Here is a 16,154-nt window from a genome sequence, read left to right as displayed (position 1 = left end):
TGCCACAGAAAAGTCGTGGATCATGTTAGAGAAACTCCATAAAGTTAATATCTCTGAGTAATGAACAAGAAAATATTGGAAAACCATGTAATTAGTACACAACAGCGCTCTGAAGAATGCAAAAGCTTTGATACCTAGGTTGAATTTTCCTTAAAATTCGTCCCGATGAAGTTCGAATGTCGCAGATCACCTTCTCCAGATTATATATATATATATATATATATATATATATATATATATATATATATATATATATATATATATATGATCGCCGGGAGACATATTCCTAGTGACCGTACTATTTGACTCTCTCTCTCTCTCTAATTCATGCCTCAAATTGCTCCAATGTTAAAATCTCGTACTCACGTGAACGCCCCTGACCACCTCACGAAGCATGTGTTCATATCTCGTTCGAGAGGGACTGAAGACGGCCAGCTGGTACCGTCGTGGTGACGTCGATACAATGGGCTAACTTTTGGACGGGGCGAAAGATGCAGCACCGGCAAGATTCCCCACAAGGACGTTGCCCGTGTCCATCCTCGCAGTGTTGGCAGATTAACAAGACCTCCCTCACTTTCGTCCTGACAATCTCCAGTTGATTTTTCCCCCCTGACTGTTGCAGGATTTACCCGAACTGAACCAACTGTCGCAGTACGGAGTGCCTGGAAGATCTTTCAGTGTCCGCTTGCATAGATCTGTATAAGCAACAGTGTTGTGGTTACAGCGTTAATCTGATACAGCAACGTCTGCTTCGTACGACCATTTTTGCCAAAGTGTCAAAAACAGGTGGTTTTTTTTTAGTCAGTGTAGCGTCTACAAAGGTCAAATTCACGCAGACCTCTGAAATTAAAAACATCAATGAAATACTAATATTCACATGTAGCATGGTTAATACAAAGATACTGTAAGCAAACTTCGTGCAAAATTGCAAGTTTTGCATATTTACCACAGCATTGTATCTACAATAATTTGCTATGCAACCCCAAGGCGCGTAAAATATCTATCATTCATGTCACAACGTTGCAAGTGACTAGAAAGGCCATGCACCTTGTCCTGGAAGAAGTGTAAAATGTTTAGGGATGTAAACCCGAGTCAACAAAGACAGAAATGGACGAAGAGCGGGCTGGATGAGCAACTCTGGCCAAAGGTAGGGGTAAGACCTTCTTTGGAAAAGTGGCCATGTAGTATTAAGGAAATGTTTTATATTTCACCCCTTTGCCATCCAGACCTTTGGTTAATGGTTAAGCACAGCGTTGACTTAGTCAAAAGTAATATAAGGTCATAAGATTGCCATCTTAATGGCGCCCTTTTTAAATAAAATAAAATCCTTCAGGAGTTTGGGTGTCCAGAACTCTTAACGCCCGTGCCAACCTGCCTCCAGTCCACCTGCTGTAGCCTCTAACGTCCTTGCCTTGCCAAGTAACTTATTTACATATTTTTGTTATACACCCTGGAGGTCATAAGTATTTGCATAATTCTATTCATACATTGAATATAGAATAAGTGAATCAAAATATGTTTATGAAATATTATGTATCGAATATGATGTAAATAATTATCCATAACTTTAAATTTGGCAACAGCGGCGAGCTCTGAGGTCATGGTCACGAAACCTCGAGTAAAAAGTGCGGTCGAGCGGCCAAGTCTCTTAAAACTTACTCGCACGTCGTGCTGTGCGGACGTTCATCCTCCTCGTATTTGACTTTAAAATTTCTCGCTGACTTGATTTGCGTTCAATAAGTTACAGACAATATGTATTGTTGCAGTGATGAGTTTTTGTGCATTAAAGGATTATTTCACGTGGAATAATATTGGAACCTTGATTAGCGGTGTTTTGTTTTGGCGAAGGCAGTTGCGGAGGCTCGATGTGTTGGCTCGGGAAGTCCCTTTCCCTGAATCACAGTGTGTAGGATGGCGCCCGGAGCTCGCTGACGGCTGACACTTTCACGGAAGGTTGCGACGCTGCTTATAACTGGAAATGGGCCCAGGAAGCGTGATGAACTAGTTGTGAGTGATGAGGAGTGGTGCCTGCACTTGACTCGTCGAAAGATGTGCACTTGTTGATTCCCAGCGCTATCGTCAAGTCGGATACCACGGCGCCCATCCTACCGCCTTCTCTTGAATCTTTACACCGACTTTAAAACCGTAAGTCCTCATTGGCATTCCCAGTTGACACTTAAAACACAAACACCCGTGTTTCAGAGTCCGCTAAATAGCTCGAGTGCCTCGTTTTGAACGCAGATATTTCATAATTTGAAATAGAATTTTTCCTTATTGATGGATTATGCTTTTTTAGCCTTAACTCATTTGTTCAAGATCTTATTTCTTTTCCTCATGATTTTTATTTTGGTCATACGTGTATCAGGCATAGAACTGGTTCAGTATTGTTTTAGAGAATGTATTTATCTGTGTTGTTTACGTGTTATAACCAGATTATTAAAGTTATTTTATATTGTATATGTGAGGTCAAGGTATGAAAAATAACAATGGGAGATATACGAGGCAAAACTGTGTTTTTTAAGTATTTTATCGATAGACTAATGTCTTAATTTTTGGCACACTATATAGGCCTGTTTTATGTTATATGTGTGGAGAACATCAGTATTAAACTCCAGAGTAATGTAAATATACAAGAGAAACTACAAATAATTTCATGTCTGAAACTTGTCAACTGAAACTGTTCAAAATGAACCTACATGAGAGACCACAGTGAAAAACACAGATGTTATAATTTACAAATGGGTAATTTGTATTGATTCTCTGAAGATTCAGGTAATTGATTCTCCAATGTCTATTTTCCCACTCCATCTAAATATTATTGTGCTTTGATTATATGTATTCAAGGCCATGAATTTTTATGTTGAATGTATACAGATTTTATCATATATGTTTGAAGGATCTTTGGTGAATGAAGGTTAATTTTTCATAGGCTTCCACTAGGAAATTTTCTGCACTTCCATGCAAAAAAAAAAAAGAATTATATACATATAGTTGTTTGTCCATTGCAAAGCCTGTTGCTTATTACCTGGATGTGCAGGTGTTTACTAGTAGGATTTATTCACAGGTAAACAAAGGGTTAGTGACCAGCATCTGAGCATTTTATTCTTTACAGTATATGTTATTCCCTACATTGTTTATCAATATAATCAGAACTCCAGTGCAAGATTCTTTCAGCATTTATTCTTTAGTACAACAGTAAGTTGGGATAGATTTGTTTTGGTGAGGTTAAATGTGACAGAAATCATTTTACTACTAATATCTGTTGAAATTTATGGTATTTAGTAATATTTCTTTGTTCCTAGCCAAACCTGGTTTGAACCACCCAAACTTAAAAAGGCTGCCTGAATTCAACAGCTTCTACAAACTGAAATATTGTAGTTTGAAATCAGTTCTTATGAAAGTTTCAGATCTTCAGTATGTGAATTACAAAATGCATGTTCTAACCCGTTTGCTGACATTCAGTTTACCAAACCAGTACTTTTCTTCATACCCAGTTACAGAATGAGAAAGGAGTGTGCTAGTCATGCATTTCAGGTTAGGTTTCAATGTAAGCATTACTGAATGTCATATTAAGCCTAATTTCACAGATGTGAAAACTTTTTATAAACCTGGCATGCAACAGTTTGCAGTGTGAAATTTGATATCACTATGTTAAACAGTATTTCATTATTTATATGTGTCATTATGTACAAGTTCAGAGTGAGTATGAATAAAACAGTTAATGAGGTACAAGAGAAATTGAGACAAGATGGTTTGAATGGGGAGGACCTTTTTTGAATTGGAGGGCATTGGATACCTGGAATTGGCTGTAGCAGCAGAATGACCATGAGGGCTGATGTGAATCCTAGGGTGGAAGAGGGAGCTAAGGTCATGGATGCATAATGGAGTAGAAGATGTCACTGTCTGTTAAGGCTGAGCTGGGTATGTTTGAGTTTATGATTGTGTTGTGTGGATTTGGGTCTTTGTCTTTGAACACAAAAGCAAAGGAAGGAGTGGATGTGTTGGAAATGAAATCTCAAAGGACAATGTGTATTGTAAACAGGTTAATGATGCACAGTATGAGTTAATACCATAAGGGGGAAGTTTGGTTGTAAACACACTGGGACTGAGAGCTGACCAGGATGTGCTGAAATGGCTCAGACATATGGAGAGAATGAGCAGGGAAAGCTGGCTAAGAGGATCTTCATGTCAAAATGGGGATTACTATGACAAGATTTTGTCAGCAAGCAAGGGTAGTGCATAGTACTCACCACATGTCTTGCTCTATGGATAATTTCAGGACTGTATCATTCTACCTTCATATTTGTTACATTATTACTAGTATTCATCCTAGGTTCTCCTGGGACTGCTTTGAACCATAAAGCAAATTTTCTTTTAGATATTTCTGTAGTTGCTCCATGCCTGTCTCGTTTCTTCTGTTATAATGGTAGATTGATTAATCTGAAGCTTTCTTTCAGGGACCTCATGAATTTTTGTCTGATGTATTATATATATATATATATATATATATATATATATATATATATATATATATATATGTATATATATTTATTTATTTATGATACATAATTGCTGTGTCCCATGTCAGCATGGGAGTGCCAGGAAACAGACGAAGAATGGCCCATCCACTCATATACACTTATATATGCACATATACAGATATATACATACACATGTACATATTCATACTTGCTTGCCTTTATACTTGATTGCCGTTTCCCACTTCAGTGAGGTAATGCCAGGAAACAGACAAAGAGAGACCCATATGTATATTTTTTTTTTTTTTTTCAAACTATTCGCCATTTCCCGCGTTAGTGAGGTAGCGTTAAGAACAGAGAACTGGGCCATTGAGGGAATATCCTCACCTGGCCCCCTTCTCTGTTCCTTCCTTTGGAAAATTAAAAAAATATATATATATATATATATATATATATATTCCCTTTAAGGCCCAGTCCTCTGTTCTTAACGCTACCTCACTAACGTGGGAAATAGCGAATAGTATGAAAAAAAATATATATATATATATATATATATATATATATATATATATATATATATATATATATATATATATATTACATATATTTATTATTATTATTGTTATACTTTGTCGCTGTCTTCCGTGTTAGCGAGGTAGCGCAAGGAAACAGACGAAAGAATATATATTCCCTCTAAGGCCCAGTCCTCTGTTCTTAACGCTACCTCGCTAACGTGGGAAATGGCGAATAGTATGAAAAAAAAAATATATATATATATATATATATATATATATATATTTCATTATTATTATTATTGTTATACTTTGTCGCTGTCTCCCGTGTTAGCGAGGTAGCGCAAGGAAACAGACGAAAGAATGGCCCAACCCACCCACATTGTATATACGTACACGTCCACACACGCACCTATACATACCTATATATATATGTGTGTGTGTGTGTGTGTGTGTGTACACGCACATATACATATATGAATTTTTTCGTACATATTTGCTATTTCCCACGTTAGCAAGGTAGCGTTAAGAACAGAGGACTGAACCTTTGAGGGAATATCCTCACTTGGCCCCCTTCTCTGTTCCTTCTTTTGGAAAAAGTAGAACGGGAGGGGAGGATTTCTAGCCCCCCCGCTCCCTCCCCTTTTAGTCGCCTTATACGAAACGCATGGAATACGTGGGAAGTATTATTTCTCACCTATCCCCTAGGGATAATATCTATGTATATATATATAGATATAATGAGATGGCCTTGATTAGAGCCTCAGTTACCTGTGCCATGTCAGCTTAAAGAAAATAATGATAGTAATATATTATTATTATTATTATTATTTTATTATTATTGTTATACTTGACCGCCATCTTCTGCATCAGCGAGGGAGTGTCAGGAAACAGATGGAGAAAGACCTTTCCACGGTTTACCCCAGATGCTTCACATGCCCTGTTTCAGTCCATTGACAGCACATCCACCTCAGTATGCCTCATTGTTCCAATTCACTCTATTCCTTGCACGCCTCTCACCTTCCAGTATATTCAGGCCCCGATCTTTCAAAATCTTTTTCAATCCATCCTTCCACCTCCAATTTGGTTTTCTGCTTCACCTTGTTCCCTCCACCTCTGATACATATATTCTCTTTGTCAACCTTTCCTAACTCATTCTCTCCATATGTCCAAACCTTTTCAACCTCTTCAGCTGTATCAACCACAGTCTTATTATTACCACACATCTCTCTTACCCTTTCATTACTTACTTGATCAAACCACTTCACACTACATATTTTTCTCAAGTATTTCAAATCCAAAACATCCACCCTCCTCCATACAACCCTATCTATAGCCCATGTCTCCCAACCATATGATATTGTTAGAACTGCTTTTCCTTCAAGCATTCCCCTTTTTGCTCCGAGATAATGTTCTCTCCATACATTCTTCATAGCTCCTAGGACCTTCACTCCCTCCCCCACCCTGTGGCTCGCTTCCACTTCCTTGGTTCCATTTGCTGCTAAGTCCACTCCTAGATATCTAAAGCACTTCATTTCCTCCAATTTTTCCCCTTTCAAGCTCTCATCCCAGCTAACTTTTCTCTCAACCATGGTGAACTTAATAACTTTGCTATTCTTCACAGTTACTCTCAATTTTCTCCTTTCACACACACTTTTCCAAACTCAGTCACCAACTTCTGCAGTTTCTCACTCAAATCAGTCACCAGTGCTGTATCATCGGCAAACAACAACTGATTTATTTCTCAGGCCTTCTCATCCCCAACAGACTGCATACTCACCTTGCTCTCCAAAATTCTTGCATTTACCTCCCAAACCACCCCATCCATAAACAAATTAAACAACCATGAGACATCACACCTGTTCCTGGAAATCCTCCCCTCTCATTTTAAATTTTCCTAAAGAAGGGACAGAAGGGAGCCAAGTGAGGATATTCCCTCTCAGGCTCAGTTCTTTGTTCTTAACGTTACCTTGCTAACACAGGAAATGGCAAATATATATGAAGAAATATATTTATTTATTTTGCTTTGTCGCTGTCTCCCGCGTTAGTGAGGTAGCGCAAGGAAACAGACAAAAGAATGGCCTAACCCACCCACATACACATGTATATACATACACATCCACACACGCAGATATACATACCTATACATCTCAACGTATACATATATATACACACACAGACATATACATATATACACATGTACATAATTCATATATATATATATATATATATATATATATATATATATTTTTTTTTTTTTTTTTTTTTTTGCCGCTGTCTCCCGCGTTTGCGAGGTAGCGCAAGGAAACAGACGAAAGAAATGGCCCAACCCACCCCCATACACATGTATATACATACATCCACACACGCAACTATACATACCTACACAGCTTTCCATGGTTTACCCCAGACGCTTCACATGCCCTGATTCAATCCACTGACAGCACGTCAACCCCGGTATACCACATCACTCCAATTCACTCTATTCCTTGCCCTCCTTTCACCCTCCTGCATGTTCAGGCCCCGATCTCACAAAATCTTTTTCACTCCATCTTTCCACCTCCAATTTGGTCTCCCTCTTCTCCTCGTTCCCTCCACCTCCGACACATATATCCTCTTGGTCAATCTTTCCTCACTCATTCTCTCCATGTGCCCAAACCATTTCAAAACGCCCTCTTCTGCTCTCTCAACCACGCTCTTTTTATTTCCACACATCTCTCTTACCCTTACGTTACTTACTCGATCAAACCACCTCACACCACACATTGTCCTCAAACATCTCATTTCCAGCACATCCATCCTCCTGCGCACAACTCTATCCATAGCCCACGCCTCGCAACCATACAACATTGTTGGAACCACTATTCCTTCAAACATACCCATTTTTGCTTTCCGAGATAATGTTCTCGACTTCCACACATTCTTCAAGGCTCCCAGAATTTTCGCCCCCTCCCCCACCCTATGATCCACTTCCGCTTCCATGGTTCCATCCGCTGCCAGATCCACTCCCAGATATCTAAAACACTTCACTTCCTCCAGTTTTTCTCCATTCAAACTCACCTCCCACTTGACTTGACCCTCAACCCTACTGTACCTAATAACCTTGCTCTTATTCACATTTACTCTTAACTTTCTTCTTTCACACACTTTACCAAACTCAGTCACCAGCTTCTGCAGTTTCTCACATGAATCAGCCACCAGCGCTGTATCATCAGCGAACAACAACTGACTCACTTCCCAAGCTCTCTCATCCCCAACAGACTTCATACTTGCCCCTCTTTCCAAAACTCTTGCATTTACCTCCCTAACAACCCCATCCATAAACAAATTAAACAACCATGGAGACATCACACACCCCTGCCGCAAACCTACATTCACTGAGAACCAATCACTTTCCTCTCTTCCTACACGTACACATGCCTTACATCCTCGATAAAAACTTTTCACTGCTTCTAACAACTTGCCTCCCACACCATATATTCTTAATACCTTCCACAGAGCATCTCTATCAACTCTATCATATGCCTTCTCCAGATCCATAAATGCTACATACAAATCCATTTGCTTTTCTAAGTATTTCTCACATACATTTTTTTTTTTTTCCATACTATTCGCCATTTCCTGCATTAGTGAGGAACAGAGGACTGAGCCTTTGAGGGAATATCCTCACTTGGCCCCTTTCTCTGTTCCCTCTTTTGGAAAATTAGAATTGAGAGGAGAAGAATTTCAGCCCCCCGCTCCCTTCCCTTTTAGTCGCCATCTGCGACAGGCAGGGAATACGTGGGAAGTATTCTTTCTCCCTTATCTGCCACACATGAAATGACAACTCCCTCCCCCCGCATGCACATGAGGTAGTGCTAGAAAAAGACAACACAGGTCACATTTGTTCACACTCAGTCTCTAGCTGTCATGTATAATGCACCGAAACCACAGCAACCTTTCCACATCTAGGCCCCACAAAACTTTCCATGGTTTACCCCAGACGCTTCACATGCCCTGGTTCAATCCATTGACAGCATGTCGACCCCGGTATACCACATCGTTCCAATTCACTCTATTCCTTGCACGCCTTTCACCCTCCTGCATGTTCAGGCCCCGCTCACTCAAAATCTTTTTCACTCCATCCTTCTACCTCCAATTTGGTCTCCCACTTCTCCTCGTTCCCTCCACCTCCGACACATACATCCTCTTCGTCAATCTTTCCTCACTCATTCTCTCCATGTGACCAAACCATTTCGAAACACCCTCCTCTGCTCTCTCAACCACACTCTTTTTATTACCACACATCTCTCGTATCCTTTCATTACTTACTCGATCAAACCACCTCACACCACATATTGTCCTCAAACATCTCATTTCCAACGCATCCACCCTCCTCCACACAACTCTATCTATAGCCCACATGCCCTGGTTCAATCCATTGACAGCATGTTGACCCCGGTATACCACACTGTTCCAATTCACTCTATTTCTTGCATGCCTTTCCCCTTCCTTTATGTTCAGGCCCCGATTGCTCAAAATCTTGTTCACGCCATCCTTCCACCTCTGATTTTGGTCTCCTGCTTCCATGGTATTCTTTCAGACTTCATCATTTTCTTTCTTCCTTATTTGGTGGTTGAATACGTTGAATGGGTATCATGTGTGTCATTCTTGTTCTTTCTAGGCCTTAAGTTCAAGTTCTAATGGCCTCTTATGGTATCTCATCTGCTCTGTCCCTTGATCTTGGTCATGAAATGCTTCTAAATTCTTCCTCAGTTTGTTAATTTCAGTTTGGTTGATGAGTACATGATAAGCAGTATTCAATTTTACCCCTTGTGTGCACATCAAAAATTTTCACACAGTCGTCTGCCTTTGTAGTGAAAGGTTCCCATTATCATACTACTTATTACTTGGCTTGATTGTTATTTCTCTCAGTTTGTGTTTTGAATTCTAGTTTATATTTTATGATGACTCCTAGAGCTTCCCTTATGTTTCACTGTGTATCACATTTCCAGATGGACCATGACTTATTTGCTCAAATGATCATTGAATTCCTTCAGATTCACACCTGTTCAGTCATAGATTGTCTTTGTGTTTCTTTTTGAATAAGCTTTAGATACTCCTGTTAACTCAGATGACATCAGTGAAGCACCTGAGTATACTTTCTTTTACTTCTATGTTGATGTCTGGTATCATTAATGTAATAAGAATTGAGGCAACTCTATTCCCTACAGAGTTTGCTACTTCCCATATCATGAATTTCTTTTTTTAAGCTTAAGAACTTACCTTTGTTTTGTTTTATTGCTTTCCCTTGTAGAATTTGTTGTGTACATTTTCAAATGCATTAATAGAATCATGAAAAACAGTATCCACTCATTTCTTGCACTAAAGTATCCTATATGTTATTGTAGTGAGCTGATAATTGCACTTGGATTATTAGTCTTGCTAATTTCATACTTGTTTGCTATTTCATATGTTAATGATCTAGCACTAGGAATAGATGAAGAACAGCCTCATTTGCTCTCATCCAATCCCAAGCTGTCTAGTATAATGCACTGAAACCAGAGCTCAATATCCACAGATAAGCCCCTCAGACCTTTTTGTGATTTCCTCAGACCATTTAATATGCTCTGGTTCAGTCTACTGACAGTATACCATCACAACAATTCCCTTTCCCATGCATACCTCTCCTCCTGCATGCTCAGTCTCCAATAACTCTAAGTCTTTTTCACTCCATCCTTCCCTCTCCTTGATCCCCATCTTTCGTTTCTGATACATGTACCCTCTAGTCAGTCTCTCGTCACTCATCCTCTTTCTGTATCCAGTCATACCCTGCTCACTGCCACACCTCTCTCTGACTCACTTTCTATTCACAATCAACCATCATCACACCACGTATTTTGCCCAGGCATTTCATTTCTAACACCTCCATTATCTTCTTTTGCATTTATAACCCAAGGCTTTCATTCATACTGCATCCTAAGGAGTACTACACCATTAGACATACCTTTGCCCTTAACTCTCTTTCCACAGCTTAATGCACCCAGGACATTTGCCCCCACACCCATGTTGTGGATTACTTCGGCTTTCGTATTTCTGTCCATTGCCATAACCTCTCCTTAGTAACTCAAACGCTCAACTTCTGCCAAGTTCTCCCAGGTTGAGCTCACTCAAATTAGCCTATCTCTCCAACTTGCTCAACCTTGCAACCTTACTTTTATACACATTAACTCAAAGTCCTTCCCTCACACACTCTTCCGAACTCAGACACCAGCTTCTGCAGTTTCTCTCTCAAGTCTTCCACTAGCAAACCACAACTGGCTCACCTCCTGGGTTTTTCTAGCCCAGCATGATATGCACTTGCCCTTCTTTTCAAGACCTTTCTTTCCTTTACCTCCCTCTCCACCCCATCCATAAACAGCTTTAAAAAAAACCATAGTGACATCACACTCACCTGACATGGACCCACCTTCACTTGGAACCACTTACCCCTAATCTTGACTCACACACACACATCTTTCCTCTGCCAACGGAGTCTCACTGCATTTAGTAGCTTGTCTTCGTGTCATTTATTCATAGCATCCTTCCAACTGACATCTCGTTCAACCCTGTCATATGCTTTCTTCAGACCCACAGATGCCACATCCAGATTCCTCTTTTCCTCCAGTTATTTTTCAAAGGAAACACCTGGTCCACACTTCCTCTGCCTCATCTGAACCCTCATTGCACCTCCCAAATCTGATCCTTTGCATGTGCCATTACCCTCTCAGTCACTTTTCTCTTATACAGTTTACCAGGTATACTCAACAGACTTGTACTTACGTAAAAAAGTAATTTAGAATACCACAATGATCATGTAGGAATGACACTTGAACATATAGGGACAAACAAGGGGTTTAGTGATAACACTATATTGACAAGCATCAAACTTCCTGAGAATGCTGACATTGCTACTTCTCTTATTAGAAGCACAAGACTTACTTGAGTTCTTTTCAGTCATGGTATGTTGTAGGTTGAAGAAATTGTTTGTATGCAATATATCAACTTACGAATATGGTTTGTATGTCCACCAGACCTCTGGCATTTTAGAACTAACTGTCTTTTCATTGGGTTCTTACAGTCATCAGAGCTATCCTTGATATTTTGTCCTGCTTTGTTCATATTTTTTCTTACATATTTTTTCTTACCAGGCAAGGTCAAAAGGCTATATGTGAACCCTTATCAAACACTTCCATAACATTTAGTGCCCTGCTAGTTCTAGGAATAGGAAGCTCCTTCCTTACCCAAATAGTTCGCTTTTATCACAGCTGTTTCACTTCGTATTAGTCTTGCCTTATATAGTAGCTCCTTGCTAATTGTAGAGTAGTTTGTTGAATGGTATCATGGGTAATTTTCAGATTTTCTTACCAGTTTTACTGACTTCATATCTTGAAAAGACACAAATTGCTGTTGTTCACTTAGTGATGTATCTATGGCACTGTTCAGTAGTCGTTGCATCTCTTTTATATATTTTAGTGACCTCAAGGGATTTTCATTATGCAAAGTGCATAACACAGCTTCCATTGATTTCTGCATGTGCTCAGATAAACTATTTTCTTGAGAATGATAAGATGTATAAAACTTCATAACATTGAATTGTGCACGTAAATTTCTAGTGTTGGGCCGTATACTCGTTACTATTGTTTGTAAATAAACTAAAATCTCACAGATAATGGTGAAAGTACTGACTTCTGCACTCTTAGTCCTTCATGTGTAAACATTTACATATCTGTAATCATCTAGGATTCTCAGCACATAATGATAACCCTGAATTCCATTACTCATCAGTGATAGTGATATTTTTGCTTGAGATTGAGTTACTGGAGGTAGCTTATGCCATTGTTGCTGCAGGCTTTGGGTACCTTCTAATTGTTGGCATCCTACACAGTCAGTTATGTAATAAAGCATATATCTTCTACGATTAGGCTAAAGGATTTTTTCCTACCTTAATGACCTGACCTGATCAGGGCTGATCTTAAGCTTCACTGCAATTCTTGTTGAACTACAAGGAGATATTGAAAATTTTTAATCTTCCTCTCAGCTAGTAGGTGTAATATTCCATCCTGTAACATAAACTGGTTCAGTATATCTCTGGGGTACCTATGTGTGGGGAAGGGCTGCTGCTGTTCAGAAAATTTTGAAATTGAAATGCTTCATCTTTCATTCTTCTGCAATGCAATGAATTCTTTGGACATACCTAATTCTTGCTTAGATACTAACCAAAGTAATGCTCTTATTTGTCCTATTAGTTGATCAGCATCTACATTGATCTTTTCCATTTTGTATTCTGTGACAACATTGTACTCTCATATCCCTAAGTTACATCTGTTCATGCAAGGTGAGTTTACTCTCTCCATACTTATTTTCACAAGAAGTGATGATGGTGCTTGCTTGCTTAAACAATCGGTAAAGTTCCCTGTCTGTGGAGGAAAAGTGGGTCTCGTGTGGCTTTATCTTTTTACAGAAGTATTTAATTGGTTTTAAAGTTGTCATTTGATGTCTTCATTGATGCTGCTCTTACAAGATTTGCAGTTGCATTAGTGTGTGGTATAAAGGTCATGCCTGTTTTCATTAATGCAGGATATTCGACTGAATTATGCTTTAACTGTTCAAAGGCTTATTGCCAATTATGCTTTAACTGTTCAAGACTTATTGACAGTTATATCTTAACTTTTAAAAGCTTTATTGGCAATTATAATTTAACTGTTCGAAGGCTTATTGACAATTGTTTTAACATTTCAAAGGCTTTTTGACAATTATGTTATAACTTTTAAAAGGCTTATGGACCGTTATGTTTAAGGTGTTCAAAGGCTGATTGACAATTATGTTTTAACTGTTCCAAGGTGTATTGACAGTCATGCTGTAACTGTTTAAAGGGTTACTGACAATTCTCTGTCCATTCTAGCTGGATAATATCAGTTAGTGAGGTAGCAGTGTTGGAGAAATCTACCTTTATTAGGAATTTTGTGACTTCATTAACATTGGTGGATGGTTTCATGTTCTTATCAGCTTCTACATTTTCAGGGTCAGGCTGACATCCATATTGCAACATTGTATGACCTAGAAATATAACTTTTCATTTGATGAAAATCACATGTGCACACATTCATTTCCACTCCATTGTCCTCAAATAATTGAAACAATAACTCCAACTACTTTATAATTCTCAGAATGATGATGTTCACACATTGACATCAACAGTTCACTCAACTCAGTTTTTTAATGCTCACTAAGATGTTTCCTGTCACACTGATCCAGCAACTTTTCAAGTCTTTTTTTTTTTTTTTTTTTCTGAGATATGTGTGGGATCAGGATGTGCAACATTATCACTGGGTCTTAGTTTACTGGAAAATTTTACTAGGGTAGCATTAAATGGCTGTGGACTCAGTACATTTATATTCACAGATTGCTGCTCTCTGTTTCAAGGTGACTGTGGTCTTACAAGGAACTTCTTTACTTTCAGTGACTTAACAACATAAACAAGTAGTGCTGTGCCTCTTTTTAGCAATAGGGTTCACTTCTTGTGTCCTGGCTCCTCATGAAACTTTATTGATACTGAACAAATCAGATACAGAGGTAGCTGTACTAATTTGGTCAATGATTGATTAGGAGTTTTGACATTGCAAGCTTTTCATACAATCATCAATCATATATACATGACTTGGGCAAGCTGGATAGGATAAGTGAAATTGTTCAATGTAAAAGTCCCTTGTTTCCAGTTTCAAGCCATAGGTGTCCTACTAAGTACATGTTCATTGATTAGCAATTCTTTTCTATATTATCTTATATTGAGCTGGGTAGCATGAGGAAAATATAGATGAGCTTTTGAGGGAAAAAAATTCTCTGTTGGCTCCTCTGTTCCTTTTGGAAGCTAATATAGGAAGGGAGGATTTCCAGCTTAATGCTCCCATCCAGTGACATACAGGAGGTGCATTCACCATGCTCAAGTAGCAAATCAAACCTCTAATCACAAAATTTTTCATTTCTCCCTCCAAAGATCTCTCTCATATTCCAACATCACTAAAAACTTTTTCAAGAGGATTTCATCAGCTTGAAAATCTCTCATCTTTTAAACTTCGATTGGAAGTCCTTCACATAGTCTTTGTTTTATTAGTTTGGTCTTATTAGGTAAACATCCTTGAGGAAGTTTCATTTCTCGATCTGCATATTTATTTATGTACTTATTAATGAAAGCCATTGGGTCTCCACTAGAATCTTATTTCTCCTGATGAGAGGTTTGATATTCCCTTAAAACTTTTCTGGAGATATCTCTTTCAACTCAGTCAGGAGAAAATGCTTTTGCTTTTCACCTTAGAGGAAATTAATGTAGCTAAAGGATTGTGTATGGTCATCATTTTGTACATACTTGTACCTGATCATAAAACCTGGCAAGTCTACTCTATTTTCGCATCATGTAATTCCTCCAACTGTAGCATAGGAATGTTCATAGGCTTAAGAAGATAGCTACCACATCCCTGATCATGTGGATGGTGAGTTTGTAATATTAACTTGAAAGTTCCTGAGAATGTTTACAGAAATCTTGAGACTGTTCTCAGGTTATTAATGACATGAGCTTGCACCTTAACAGAAGTGAACTCTTCTGTGGCATTGCAGAGGAGTTTGGACTCAGATTGTATGTTGTTTCTTCTTCGTATTTTCATTCTGTTCTCTTATTCTGTCTCATTCATTTTTTCACTACCCACTCTCTTGGAGGAAACAAGAAGAACAGGAAGACCAAATTGGAGATGGAAGGATGGGATGAAAAAGATTTTGAGCAGTTGGGACCTGAACATGCAGGAGTGATGAAAGGCATAGACGAGATAATGTGGAAGACTATGGAGTGAATTGAAATGATGTGATTTCCCTGGGTCAACACTCTGTCTGTGGGCTGATTCAGGGCATGTGAAGCATTTGGGATATACCCTGAGAAAGTTTGTGGGGCCTGGTTGTGGACAGGGAGCTATGTTTTTATTGCATTGCACATGAGAGCTAGAGAATGGATGTGAGTGGATGCTATCTTTCTTTGTCTTGTCTTGGCACTAACGTGGGAAATGCCGATCATTTTTGAAAAAAGTATGTGTATGTATGCCTGTATGCATAACAAGACTCCACCTGCATCTGCCTGGCTTGGAGGGTTTAGTAAGAG

The 16,154-nt window shown here is 38.8% G+C and overlaps 1 protein-coding gene across 1 annotated transcript in view; it reads left to right on the top strand.

Moving 5' to 3' along the window:
* The first annotated feature begins 1,656 nt into the window (after nucleotides 1–1,656).
* The window catches only part of LOC139750420 (HMG box-containing protein 1-like), a 37,423-nt gene continuing 22,925 nt past the window's right edge, over nucleotides 1,657–16,154 (top strand). Inside the window, exon 1 of the mRNA XM_071665198.1 lies at nucleotides 1,657–2,145. The gene's annotated coding sequence lies outside the window, so the exon portion shown is untranslated. The remainder of the gene's footprint in view (nucleotides 2,146–16,154) is intronic.

This window comes from Panulirus ornatus, chromosome 9 (genome assembly GCF_036320965.1).
Source record: "Panulirus ornatus isolate Po-2019 chromosome 9, ASM3632096v1, whole genome shotgun sequence".
NCBI lineage: Eukaryota > Metazoa > Arthropoda > Malacostraca > Decapoda > Palinuridae > Panulirus > Panulirus ornatus.
The sequence above is the reverse complement of the archived record's forward strand: the minus strand, read 5'-3'. Positions and strand labels throughout refer to the sequence as shown.